The sequence below is a fragment of the Amblyomma americanum genome, chromosome 5 (assembly GCF_052857255.1).
Source record: "Amblyomma americanum isolate KBUSLIRL-KWMA chromosome 5, ASM5285725v1, whole genome shotgun sequence".
Classification (NCBI taxonomy): domain Eukaryota; kingdom Metazoa; phylum Arthropoda; class Arachnida; order Ixodida; family Ixodidae; genus Amblyomma; species Amblyomma americanum.
In genome coordinates, this window is record NC_135501.1 from 112,031,906 (window position 1) to 112,045,717 (window position 13,812).

Consider the following 13,812-nt stretch of genomic DNA (forward strand, 5'->3'; position numbering starts at 1 on the left):
GTAAGCAAGTGCAGTTGAACCGACTGTTCGGCGAGTTAGATATAGATATCGCGGCTGTTCAAGAAACAAAAGTTGAGGATGACCAGCAAACAGATAACATGGTGCTTGGTTTTCGGTCACGATTCAATTTTTGTGTAAGCCATGCGGCTGTTTTGCTGTTTTGTCGGCGGGATGCTGTCTTTTCCTGAGGGAAAACATAGGCATAGTAGATGAGCAAATAACTCTTGCACGGGGGCGGTTTATCGTGTGTGACTTCACATACGAAATACTCGCGGTGAGGGTTGTTGTCCTGTATGCTCCTACGATACAAAAGGAACGCCGCGGATTTTTTGAACAGTTAGGTTCGTTCCTTGAGTGCAGTCGAGTGCTCATATTATTGGGTGATTTCAATTGTGTTTTGGACCCTAAAGATCGTTCAAATGGAAAAAATCTAAAAGACGTGAGTGCTGATTTGTTGAGTGTCCTGAACGAGTGCAGCTTAGAGGACGTAATGGACCTGGCGAAAAGTCATAAGCATGTGCATTTTACGCATTTTCAATGAAGTAGCCACGCACGACTCGACAGAATATACGTGTCGCCGGAGTTGTCGCCTTCCTGTGAGCAGTATGAAGTGAAGCAAGTGTCCTTTAGTGACCACTGTCTAGTTACGGTAACTTTGGGAGGAAGGAAGCGGCGTAAAACAAAAATGAACTGGGATATGTGGAAGCTAAACTCAAGGCTTATAGAAGACGACATATTTTTAAGAAAAGTTATGGAAAGCATGGATATGTTTAATAAAAGTGAAGCAGGATGTATTGAATCTTGGGAACGCTTGAAGCAGGAGGTGAAAATTCATCTCATTGAGCGTTCAAGCATAATAAAGTATGAGGGAAAAAAAGAAAAGAAACTGCGAGAGCTTCTGGCAAATTTAGGGCGCGAAGAGGGACAAACGCCGGGCATGTTCATGCGTGATATAAAGGGCGTCAGAGTTAGGCTAGAAGCTTTAGATGCTCAGTAGTACAGATGATCAGCGATAAGAGCACGCACGGAAAAATGGCTTACTGGCGAAACGCCAACAAAACGCGCGCTCTCAGATGAAAGCGATACACGCGCTCGAACGAGACCTCAGTTATCGAATACAAAGGGCAAATCCTGAGTGATCAAACTGGAATTTCGAGTGCATTCGTGGAACAATACGGTGAGCTGTTTGCAAGCAAAGCACCGAGTGAAGAAGGGTTCCGGGAGAACTTTTTGCCACTTATGCCAATATTAGGAAATGAGATCACTGAAGAACTACAGAAGGAATTAAGTATTGAGGAAATAGTGACAGCAATTGATGAACTGAATGCCGGAAAGTCGCCGGGACCTGACGGTTTGAGTGCGGCCTTTTATAAGAGCTTTAAATATGACCTTGCCATTATGCTTTATAAGCATTTCAAGGAGTGCTTTGAGGTCGGTAGGCTGCCACCTTCGTTTAACAGTGCCCATACGGTCTTAATTCCTAAGACAGATGACCCAGCCAAGCTGGTAAAATTTACAGGATATACACCGATCACGTTAACAAACGTTGATTATAAAATTTTGATGAAAGTGTTAGCTAAGCGATTGCAATACGTCATAAAGGATATTGTAGGACCTCACCAAACGTGTGGAATAAAAACAAGAAGCATATTTAAAAATATTCATGTAGCACGCAGCGTGCTCGAGTGCTGCGATTCTCTAAATAATAAAGTGGCTATGGTTCAAATTGACTTTGAAAAAGCGTTTGATCTCGTGTCCCATGAAATACTCTACTGTTTGTTGGAACATATTGGTATTGGTTCAGTTGTTCTCAAATGGATAAAAATGGTTTATGCATGTTGCTCGACGCGCCTTATGATAAACAAACTGTTATCTGAAATAATTGATGTAAGGGCATCTGTCCGACAAGGATGTCCACTGTCCCCTCTCCTTTTTGCAATTTATTTTGAGCCTTTTTGTAGGATGATAACTGCTAGTGGGCACATCCGATGTTTTAGGTTGGGAGCGTGTGAGGTGAGAATACTGGCATACGCTGATGACGTAGCGCTCTTTTGTGAAGACCGCAAAAGTGTTGTAGAAGCGTTACAAATAACCGAATGGTTTTGCAGGCAAGCTGGTAGCGCTGTAAATTTAGACAAATGCATCGGAGTCTGGCATGGGCAATGGGACTTAGAACCAGAATTTTTCTGCGGGGTCCGATGGACTACAGCTCCCGGAGCTTATTTGGGAGTCCCGCTGGACAAATATGGGGAGAATACCAATTACTGGAATGAAAAAGCGGAAGAAATGCGGGACAGGACGAAAGGGTGGATGGGCCGTAATCTTTCCATTTTCGCGCGTGCAACTGTATGTAACACCTTTCTTGTGACAAGGATCATGTATTTACTCCAGGTATTATATTGTGCACGAAAAAATATTCGAAGTTTCCATCGGGTTTTTTCTGTTTTCATTTGGGCGTCCAATTGGGAACGAATTCGCAGAGATAATCTCTTCCGGAGAGTAAAGGTCGGAGGACTGTCTCTTATGCATCTATATGTACGGCAGGTGGTTTTAAGGTTTCGTTTCTTGCGTGACCAAAATGACGCCTTCCTGTGAACATTCATACAAACCATGCTATCTAGTGCACTTCCAGAATTCATTTTCTCTTCGTGCAATGTTCGGAGGTACACAGTACCTCGCTTCCTGTGAGAGGTGGTCTGGTCGTTCATGTTTTTGCAAGTTCGGTTCTGTCTATAGAGTATTTAGCGAGTGTAACGCCGAAGCCACTATACAAGGATCTTGTTGAACAGTGTTTCCAGCTTCACTGTACAGAACCTTATACTGTGAAGGCCCTGGAAAAGACGTTCTCAGGCGAGTTAAGAAGACTGTTGCACTTGGCGTCAAAACATTCTTTTTCAAATTGCGTACAGGATCCCTACCAGTAAAAACATGGCTAGAGGAGAAAAGCCTTTTTGTTCCTTGGGGCTCAAACTGTCTCTTGTGTAGAAAGCCAGAGACGGCAGAACAAGTGTTCCTGGATTGTTGGGATGCGGTGTTCTACTGGGATATTTCGCAACGAACCCTAAAAAAGACTTGCCATTGACACCGCGCGGAATTCGGTACCTGACCACTGAAAGAGATGTTGCACAGTATGACCAGATTATGTTATTGGGTCTTCACAGCATTTAGGGGAGTAGATTGTCTTTTAGACACTATATGACTTGGATGCATGATCGGTATGTGATTATTTTGTCGAACATATGTATAAATTAAGAGAAGTCCTGAAGCAGCAGGACTATGCGGATGATGTATTGAGTCTGATGGACCAACTTGTTGTAATGGAAGTCCATTAGACACGGTTGTCTGGCAAAGGGCATGGCAACTACGATACTTTACTCATATGTATATCCATGCAATAAAGAAAAAAAAGCTCGTTGGTCTGGTGGTATGATTCTCGCTTAGGGTGCGACACGTCCCGGGTTCCGGTCCCGGACGAGCCCGTCTTTTTTTTTGCTTTAGCCACCAAATGCATCCCATGACACTGAATGGCCAGCGCAAGGCGTCGTCCTCGGCTCGTTGGTCTAGGGGTACGATTGTCGCTTATATTCGAATTCCGCGGCCACCGAGCGTGACGGGCGTGCGATGACGGGCTCCGTTGGAGCAGCTACAGCGGCCATGTCAGGCCGCGGAAACAGGATTTTTGCAGCGTACAATGATTATCAGGTCGTATTGCCGAGTTTGCCAACAGGGCGTTTTGTAGAATACACTGTTTTTTTGCACGGTGATATCAGGGCCCGCCCATTCAGGGTTGAAGATTTCCGCGACGCGCTCGCTCCGCTTTCGCTCATGCCTGAAGTTATCGCCTTGGGGGCGTACCGCATGAACCATGTGTGGGCCGTGACCTTTAAGGACGCCGACGCTATGAAGAAAATCGTCAGCGCGGGTGACCTGCAAGTGAAAAACGCCCGGTGTCTTGTCATTGATCCTGCCAATCGAGATGTCCGGATGAAGCTTCACTGGCTACTTCACAGCGTACCGGACGACGATGTGCGGCTCGCCTTCGCAGCATTCGGGAAGGTGACCGTCATTTCAACAGAGAGGTGGTGAGCACAGGGCGTGTCCGACAAAATCTCAACAACGACGCTTGTGACCCATAAGTTGAATGCCGGTGTCCAGCTGGATGACCTTCCGCACCAGGTGAGCGTCAGCGGCGAGTTGGCTCTTGTGGTTGTGCCCGGCAGGGCTCCGCTTCGCCTGCGCTGCCACGGCACAGAGAAAGCCTTCACCCTACAGTGGAAAGCATCGGGGCTGATTTATCCAAGGCATTGGGGTTTAACGACAGTGAAGGGAAAGTAAATTTTAAGCGGGTAGAAGTAACCAAGCGAAGGTTATCTGATTGGTGGCTAAAATCAAGACAAGAGTCAAATTTCATAAGTCATGGCTAGGCGGCTTGAGCCACCGCGCGATTTGAAGGGTTCAGCCTTATCCATCCATCCATAGACGGTGACGGCAGTGTGTTCGCTTATTGTCCTCATACGTGCAGAAAGCTGGTTGACTCTCAAGACACCTGCGGACGGCTGGATGAAAGAGCACTACATGAACATTTCAGGCGCTGTGAGTTCAGAGGCACCTTCGGCCCATTACAAACATTTCTTGCGAGGCCTCCTACACTAGAACTTGGCGTTAAACTTGATGCAGCGTTTTTTTGTTTAGGGTCACTAAATGTTCGTGGCTTAGGAGCAAGAAGGAAACAAGGGCAGCTCTGTCGCCTTTTGTTTAAAACGATCTTGATTTATATGCCATTCAAGAAACTAAGATCGAGAGCGAGTAGCAAACTGACCGCATGGTGCATTCATTTCGTTCTTTGTATACGACATATATGTTTGCCATTCTGTCGGCACGTCGGCAGACTGCGCTGTTTATATCCGGAAAAGTTTGGGTATTAATGTTGTTTCTGTTCCTGCTTTCGAAAGCGATCGCTTACTTGTTGATTTTTGGTTTTCGAATCCGATTTGGCGTATTGTTTGGGTTTATGCTCCGAATGACGAGATTGAGTGCAGAGCCTTTTTTGAAGGCTTTGAACCGCATCTAAATTGCGTCAAGATTTTAATCCTGCTAGGCGACTTCAATTGCGTTTGTTTTGCTCAGGACCTCGCAAAAGCTTTACGAGTGAGGGATAAGAGCGCTCAGCTCTTTAATTCTTTTGTCAACGACTGTAATATTGAAGACATCGGTAATTTGTACGCTTGCAATGCTCGCCCCAGATATACTCATTTTCAACGCGATAGCCACGGCAGACTGGAGCGAACGTATCTCTCTCTTGAACTTGTTCCACTGTGCACTGGGTATGGCGTTGAGCCCGTAAGTTTCAGTGACCATTGTTTAGCTATTTCAACTTTCGGCACAAAACAAAGGAGACCACAATTTAACTGGAATCTGTGGAAATTCAATGCGAATCGTTTATAAAACGAAAATTTTGTAAAAGTGACCACGAAACAACTTGGAAAACTACTTTCAGCGCAACCTTCCACCTATGCAGTTGAGTGGGAGGAGCTGAAGCAGCAAGTAAAGATTGCGGCGATTGAAAATGCTAGTACATTTCGATGTGCTGAGAAGCAAAAAGAGAAAGAAATCACAAAGCACTTGATTTTTTGCTTAGCATAGATAGCTTTCACTCAGGAATGTACACGAGAGAAATAAGACATGAAACGACAGGTTGAATGCCTTGACACTAAAAGGTACAAGGCAGCCCTGATTCACTTCAGGTCTGAAAAACTCTGGACGGGAAAGACGCCAACAAAGTGAGCGCTGTCCGACGAGAAACGATACGCGAATCAAAAAGAAATACGGCAAATTAATCACGGAGGCATCGTCACTAGTGAACCCGCTGAGGTCAAAAATGTGATTTTAGAACATTATAGAGAATTGCTTGGCCGCAGGCGCGAAGTGAAAAAGGACTTCCAGACTGGATATTTGCCCCAAATGCCAAAGCACGAGGATGAAGTCCAAATACGTCTCGAACAACCCATTACTTTAACGGAAATCGAACATGCAATAGACGAACTGCCAATAGGAAAGTCGCCAGGACCTGATGGCCTAGGCGCTGAATTCTACAAAGCATTTAAGCTCCCAGTCGCCCACATTCTCCTGAGAGTGCTTGTCGAATCATATGAGCGTAAGCGAGTTCCACTGTCATTTACCAGCTCGCACATCGTTTTGATTCCAAAGTCGGACGATGCGGAAAAACTCTTGTTGGTGGGGTCTTCACGCCTGATAAGCGTCACCAACGTGGATTATAAAACGTACAAGAAAGTACCGGCCAAAATGCTACAAAGTGTGATAGCGAACCTAGTTGGGCCGCACCAGACGTGTGGCATTAAAGGCCCTAGCATCGCAACAAACGTACACGTTGTACGGACAGTTTTGGAATGCTGTGACGTGCTTGGTGCCCGTGTGGCAACTATTCAACTGGACCTCGCCAAAGCCTTCGACCGGCTTTCGCATAATGTCCTGTTTCTTTTATTGGAACACTCAAACGTTGGCCGCGTCACATTGTAGGGTGTTCGAATGGCAGATGCGAACTGCACGACGAGAATAAGTGTTAGCTGGGAGCTCACTGGTAGTATTTCCTTGAGATCGTCAGTAAGACAAGGCTGCCCTCTTTCATCCTTATTGTTTGCAGCCTATCTCGAGCCTCTCTGTTTGCCGACCATAAATAACGACCGTACAAGTGGTTTTAGGCTGCAGTCAGCGCATGTGAAGATGCTAGCATACGCAGATGACATCGCGATGTTTTGTTCGAGCAGAGAAAGTGTCCAAGAAGCTACTACCGTTGTGGAAAAATTATTTCATCAGCCAGGCTGCAAAGTGAACTGGAAGAAGAGTGCTAGGTTTTGGCACGTCGACTGGGACGTCACACCTCAGCACTTTTCTCGTTTGCAATGGTCGAACTTGCCAGACTCAGTATCTGGGCGCGCCGCTTGATTCGTGAAAATAATGGAAATAAACGCGAATGAAAATAATTGTTGCCGCCGTCACTCTTTTAATTCCGCGTTTCTCACTAGCATGAATCAAATGCAGCTACACCACATGCTACTACTATTGACGTTAAGTATTAATAGAAAAAGCTGTAGCACCCGTGTGCAGTGTATGGCAGTCTCCAGCTATACTCCCTCATGCATTGGCCGTTGTGAACTTTTGAGCAATGAATACACATGTGCACAGGGCAGAAATAAAGTTCCATTCAAGGTCCGCTTAGCCATTTCGGCGACACCAACGCGAATATCGCGATAATTCAATTCGTCGGCGTGGCTACCGCAAGCCTACTGCGACGCCTGCCGAATGTGTCACTCGTTTTCCCCAGTGAAGTCGCGTGCAGCGCCACCGCACGCCGCCGCGCCCGGTCAACGCCGGCGGGGTCATTCCGAGCCGTGCCTGTGAGCACACTACCCAATATTCTAGTTCACTATAGCAAAGATGCTCACTCACTGTTGTTTCTTGCAAAGCATGTTGCAAAGGGCTGTGAATTCGGCCTGCATGCTCGTGCAGGGTTGCAGAACCATTTTTAAAAATGATCATTTCATGTTACATTTCTGTCGTTTAAGCGTTTCATTAATTACATCATCATCAACCTGATTACGCCCACTGCGGGCAAAGGTCTCTCCAATAGACGCTATCCTTCGCCATGCAGCTGTGGCCTACTCCATGCCTGCAAACTTCTTAATCTCAACCGTCCACCTAACCTTCCGCCGCCCCTGCTACGCTTACTTTCTCTTGGAATCCATTCCGTTACCCTTAAGAACTAGCGGTTACCTTGCCTTCGCATTACATGCCTTGTCAAAGCCCGTTATTTCCTCTTGATCTCGACGACGATGTCATTAACCCGCGTTTGTTCCCTCACCGACTCTTCCCGCTTCCGGTCTCTTAACGTTACACTTATAACTTTTCTTTCCAAGACTCGCTGCGTTGCCCTTAACTTAAGCTGAACCCTTTTCGTCATCCTTCACGTTTCTGCCTCGTAGGTGAGTACCGGTAAGATACAGCTGTTGTTGACTTTTCTTTTGAAGGTATTGGTAAACTCTCATTCATGACCTGAGAGAATTAACCTGCCATATAATTACTTCCCTCTCATGATCCGGATCAACTGTCACTACCCCTAAATAGACGTGCTCCTTTACCACTTCCAGCCCCTCGCTGTCAGTTGTGAACTGCTGTTCCTTTGATAGACTGTTGAACATTACTTTGGTGTTCTGCATGTTAATATTTAGACCCACCGGTCTGCTCAGCCTGTCTACATCACTGATCATGATTTGCAGTTCACCTTCTGAGTGACTCAGCAGAGGCAATGTGATCAGCGAATCGCAGATTATATAGGCATTCTTCATTACCTCTTATCCCTGACTGTTCCCAATTCAGGCCTCGGAATACCTCTTGTAAACAGGCTGTTGGCGAGATCGTGTCTTCTTGCCTGACGCCTTTCCTTATTAGAATTTTATTGGTGATTTTATGGACAACTATAGTAGCTGTTCAGCTGCTATATATTGCTGCTATATTTTGACATACGGCTATTTTACACCCTGCTTCCGCAATGCTTGCATGACTGAGTGAAACGCTTTCTCGTAATCAATGAAGGCTATATATACGGGTTGGTTATATTCGGCGCAATTCTCGATCACCTGACTGATAGTGTGAATTTCATGGGAAAGTTGTTCTAACGTTTATTTGTAACATTACAAAAAAATTAGAAAAAGGACATCAAGAACGTTGAAATCACGTTTGACAAAAACATGGGTGTAACGTTTATGTTTCAGTGCTACTTAGGAATGACGCTCACATTGCTGCATCGATTGTGTGCGTATGCGAGGCAGAACTTAAAAAATGCAAACAAACAAACAACAACAAAAATTAAGCACCCGTATCAACCACTAAACATAAAAATAAACGCTGGTCATGGTCAGTTAAAGTGGAGGCTAAAGTTTTTCTGACACTGCTCAGATGTGATACTACCAGAGCTGGATTAGGGGGAGGAGGGGGGGCGGGGGGCTAAGGGGGCTAAAATGCCATAAAATGCACTAACATCATAAAATGCACTAGAACACAGATGAAAATTACCAACTGTAATTTCAAAACTTTATTTGAAAATATTTTCGTTAAAGGTAAGGCAAGCAAAGACGACACCAAATAGACGTTGCACTATCAAAAACAACAAAAATATAGTTCCTTATCAGCACTCTAAATATCACAAGAACAAACAAGCGACGAACAGCGAAGATTTCCATATATTGAATTACACTGGTCAGCGTTTCATTGACAACGTGGAGGCGACACAACGAACTTATTGGAACTATTCGTGTATAGCGCAAACAGTCCTCTTTTAAAATGGCATCTTTCCGCCTCCAACTTGGCGAAATCAGATATGGTCTGTTCGAAGGATAGATCGCGGAGGAGGTCACTTTCGATGGACATGATAGCAAGCGAGTTCACTTTGTCATCAAGGAGGCTCGAACGAAGGCGATTTTCTATCAGCGACAACTTGGAAAACAATCGTTCGGTCTCACAGTTTGCCACGGGTATGCTTAAGTACATTCGCAAAGCAATAGAAAGATTCGTAAACACATCAATAAGCTTTCTTTCGTGCAGCAACTTTATTATTCCCAGGGGATTCGTGTCCTAGAACACAGAGTTCTGCAGAAAGTTCGCAAACTGAGCGATTTCAGCGGAAAATGCCAGTCCCAAATAATTTTTGTAAGTTTTCGCCAACTTCTCAGCCTGCTGTACCAGAGAGGCTTCGCTCCCAATTCTGCATGTCAGCAATTTTAAGAATCCGATCCTTGCCCAGAATTCAGCGTAGGCAGCCTTTCGCACTCGCAAAGCAGAGTCTAGACTGTCAAGTACAACATTGCAGGTCTCTATCATAAACTTTTTTTCTACCTTGTTACGCACTATCGCTTTTTCCGTCCCGGTGCTTACTCAAGACGATACGTTTGCCCTCATGCTAACATTGATTGGTACTTAGCGTGCGTGCCCTCTCTTCGAAGGTGTCAAAGAGAGGTCGCAAAGAATTAACAAAGCATGCTAGAGAGCTCAGCAGGTCTACAGCAATTGAAATGTCTTGGCCTGGTGTCTGAAATTCTACGCTCGTTTTGGCAAAGCGCTCCAAGATTTCACTCCAGAAAATCGCCATGAATGCAGTCTCTAGTTTCATCATTTTCCTTTCTTGAAGAGAGAGTGCGCTTCGTTCCTAGTTTCACCGTTTTCTTACTCGTTCTTTGATATAGCTTAAAGACAACGCAAGACTGCATTGAAATTTTTCAGAATGGCCTTACGTGATTCAGCGTGTCTTGACCACCTGGCCTCAGAGAGACTTTCAAAACAAGCTGCTGGCCAGTTCCGCCCATGCTGTCCAAAAGATATACCTCCATCGCTTAGGTGAGGCAGCAAAGAAAGCATGCAGTCTCTGAAATACAGTGAAAACATTGACTGCCTTAAGGCAACTATCAACGCTATACGTGCCAACTAAGTTCAGTGAATGACCAGCACACGGGACGTAGACTGCCAATCCGTTCAGGTGTTTGATTTGAGCTTGCAGTCCTTTGTATTTTCCTGACATATTACTCGCATTATCTTAAGCTTGGCCCCTACAATCATCAATTGAGATGGCATTGGTCGTCAAAAGGGACATCACGGTATCGAAAAGATACAAGCCGGTGTGCGATTCGATTGGAACTAATCCAAGAAAGCGTTCGTACACTTTCCTACTAAAATAGTATCGTAAAACAACTGACAGCTGATCAACGTGAGTAAGGTCTGGAGTCGAAACAACAATTAAAGCGAAGCATTTTGCGCGTTTCACTTCGTCAACGAGACGTTCCTTGACAGCCTTTGCCATATGCTCGATAAATTCATCACAAATGGTTTTTGACAGATACGATGGGTGACCTTTTCTTTGTTCCCCGTAGCGATTGATGTGCTCCTCTATAAATGGTTCAAACTTGGCAATGGCATCAAGCACTCTCATATAATTGCCAATTCTCGGTGAACCAAAAATCTCCTCACTGTCCCTAAACGCTAGGTAGAGCTCCGCTAGAAGCTTAACTACAACTACTACGTGCTTCAACACCTCTGTCCAGTACGCGGTCTCAGTGACAAGATGCTTAACCAGCTCCTTGTCAGTTTTGCTGCTCGAGTTAGAGCGGGCGAGCCATGCTGCCAAGCAGTTCCGGTGCTCGACGCTATTTTCATGTGCGCCAACCTTTTCTTCTGCTCTTTTCCAATCAGAAAAGCCGTGCGTGGTGAAAGCACTGGGGTTGCTTGAAATCGAAAATATTTTGCATATGAAACAGTAAACGGAACTTTTGGACTCCGAGTACATTAGCCAGTGTCGCTCGTACGCCTCCCCATTTACAGCCTTTCGCACGAAAAGATGCGGTGGCATATAGCGTTTCTGAGTTTTGTATTGCCTTTCGGAGGACGGAAAATTTTCTGCCGATTTTGAAAATACAATGGTACTTTCTCAAGGCATACACCTCGAAAGCAGTCAGTAATAACGTCCGGCCACTTAGCAGGGTCAGATCGGAGAATCTCACAACGTACCTCTTGCTGCGGGGGTGTCTCTACTTCTCTGTTGCCGCAACAAGAAGCCGTCTCTTTCGTCCTCTCGATGCACACTTTGTGGGTGGGAACATGATTATTTGAAGCCAAACTAACAGGAAATAAGTGAGTGGGTTCTTGGTGTGTTGTTTCCTGTCGTTCATCAGTAGAAGGAGACTCATCGGGGAGGTTTGGCACCTGTTGATAAGCAGTAGTAGAAATCGGGCGTGGCGGACCGGACACCTGGAGCTCTGTGGCAGGGGCCCGGCCGCGTAGCATAGACGTCGCTGACTCAGGAACAGGACAGGGTTCGGTTAGCTTCGGTTGCTCAGAAATATGGACGACCGAGGTTGGGACCGTTTTCACAGGATCCAGACAACCAAGATGAGCCAAACCTTGATTCTTGCCAGGAAACCGTGGTGATGGAGTTTGCAAGTCCTCCACAGAAGCACAGTCGGTAATATATCGGGAGTTTGACACCAACTTTAGGTAGAGCGATCATACTGCTCCGCGGAAGCTGCATTCAGTAGGTACTTCGGCATCTTTGGTAGCTTCTATTCACGCTCTTCTCTTTCTAACTTCGCCTTTTGTTTAGACGCACCACTTTGATGCTTCCGATCAAGCATTTTCGCATGAATGGACGCTAATTGTTCACCGCACCGGGCACTTCGTAAGTCCGACGCGACCGCAAGTGCTTAACGGTGGCAGTCCCGATGAGTGGCACACGTTGCCTGGATGGTCCGTGGCTGGCCGAGAGTGGTGCGTCCCCCGGGAGCTCGTCAGCGGGCGGGCTTATGCAAGCTTAACCGGCGGCTCGGGGCTGAATCGCAGCCCGCGATCAACTTCATTTCATAGAAGCGCGACGCGTCTGTCCGTTACTAGCGCCAAAGCAGTCGTTCACATACGCATAGAGTTCCATGTACAAATTCCCTCCTTCTCCGTACAAACTCACTCCTTCTCCCGTTTCGGTCTTGCCTTCCCATTGGCTAGGAGCAATCGTCTATTCTGGGAAGTTCTCGGTTTTTCTTTCGCCCCGTCGACGCCGAGCGCAAGAACTAAGGGGAGAGCGCGACTCCTAACGCGGGCGAAGTTACGCGCCCTCCGTCGCCTCTGAGTCATCTTTTTCTACTTCTTTCTGGAAAGTTCGGCGGCCAGTCTGACCTACTTTTTCCGTCGAGCGCGCGCGAGGGTGCGCAGCCACCAGGCAGGAATGGGCCCTGGAGACAGGCCTTTGTGTCCAGCTCTCCAACTTCCCCCTTCACTCTTCCACAACCCTAGCCCGAACAGTGAACATTCCATGCCCCACGGCACGCGGACAAAAGCACGTGACGTCTTCTTTCCTTTCCTGCCTAGACTCTGCCATCAGACTCATCATCATCTGCTATCGGACTCATCCTCCCCTGCAAAAATTACCATCACGGTAAAGAAAAGTCGAATGGGAGGCACTGTTGGGTACTGCCGCACGTCTTTTCTGAGGACAGCGGCGGAACAATTTGAGAGCTGGAGGGTGGCGTGGTGGTGACGAGGGGAAAGGGTTATTCAGGCCTTCCTCCCACATTACATGTTTTAGGTGTTTCCCCCTTGCCCCTCATCTCCAGACAGCACTGGACAGACGGGCTGACAAGAAACCACGAAAACTATTTCAAGCAAACGCACCTCGCTTCGTAAGAAAGAGGGCCCGCCGGGGTGGTGCGGGATTCCTGTTTTTGAGGCTCGACAAGCTTTCCCCAAATGATCAGGCAAAACGCATGCTGTTACATTAGGCGGGGGGGGGGGGGTGGGGGGCATCTGGTAGTTCTGGTTTTCTCGCTTCATACATGTCGCTTGAAGTTCCGTTGCCCATGGTTCCATATACTAAGCAGGTTAGAATAAATGGGCCCCTTCTCCTACTGTCCGAGGTGAGGCCCTGGGCTACAGCCCCCTAAGCCCCCACTCCCTTAATCTAGCGCTGAAGGAAACCCATTTATTTGTTCTACGATACTATTTAAATGGGAAAGTGTACGAACGCTTTCTTGGATTAGTTCCAATCGAATCGCACACCGGCATGTCCCTTTTGACGACCAATGGCATCTCAATTGATGATTGTAGGGGCCAAGCTTATGATAATGCGAGTAATATGTCAGGAAAATACAAAGGACTGCAAGCTCAAATCAAACACCTGAACGAATTGGCAGTCTACGTCCCGTGTGCTCGTCATTCACTGAACTGAGTTCGCACGTATAGCGTTGATAGTTGCCTGAAGGA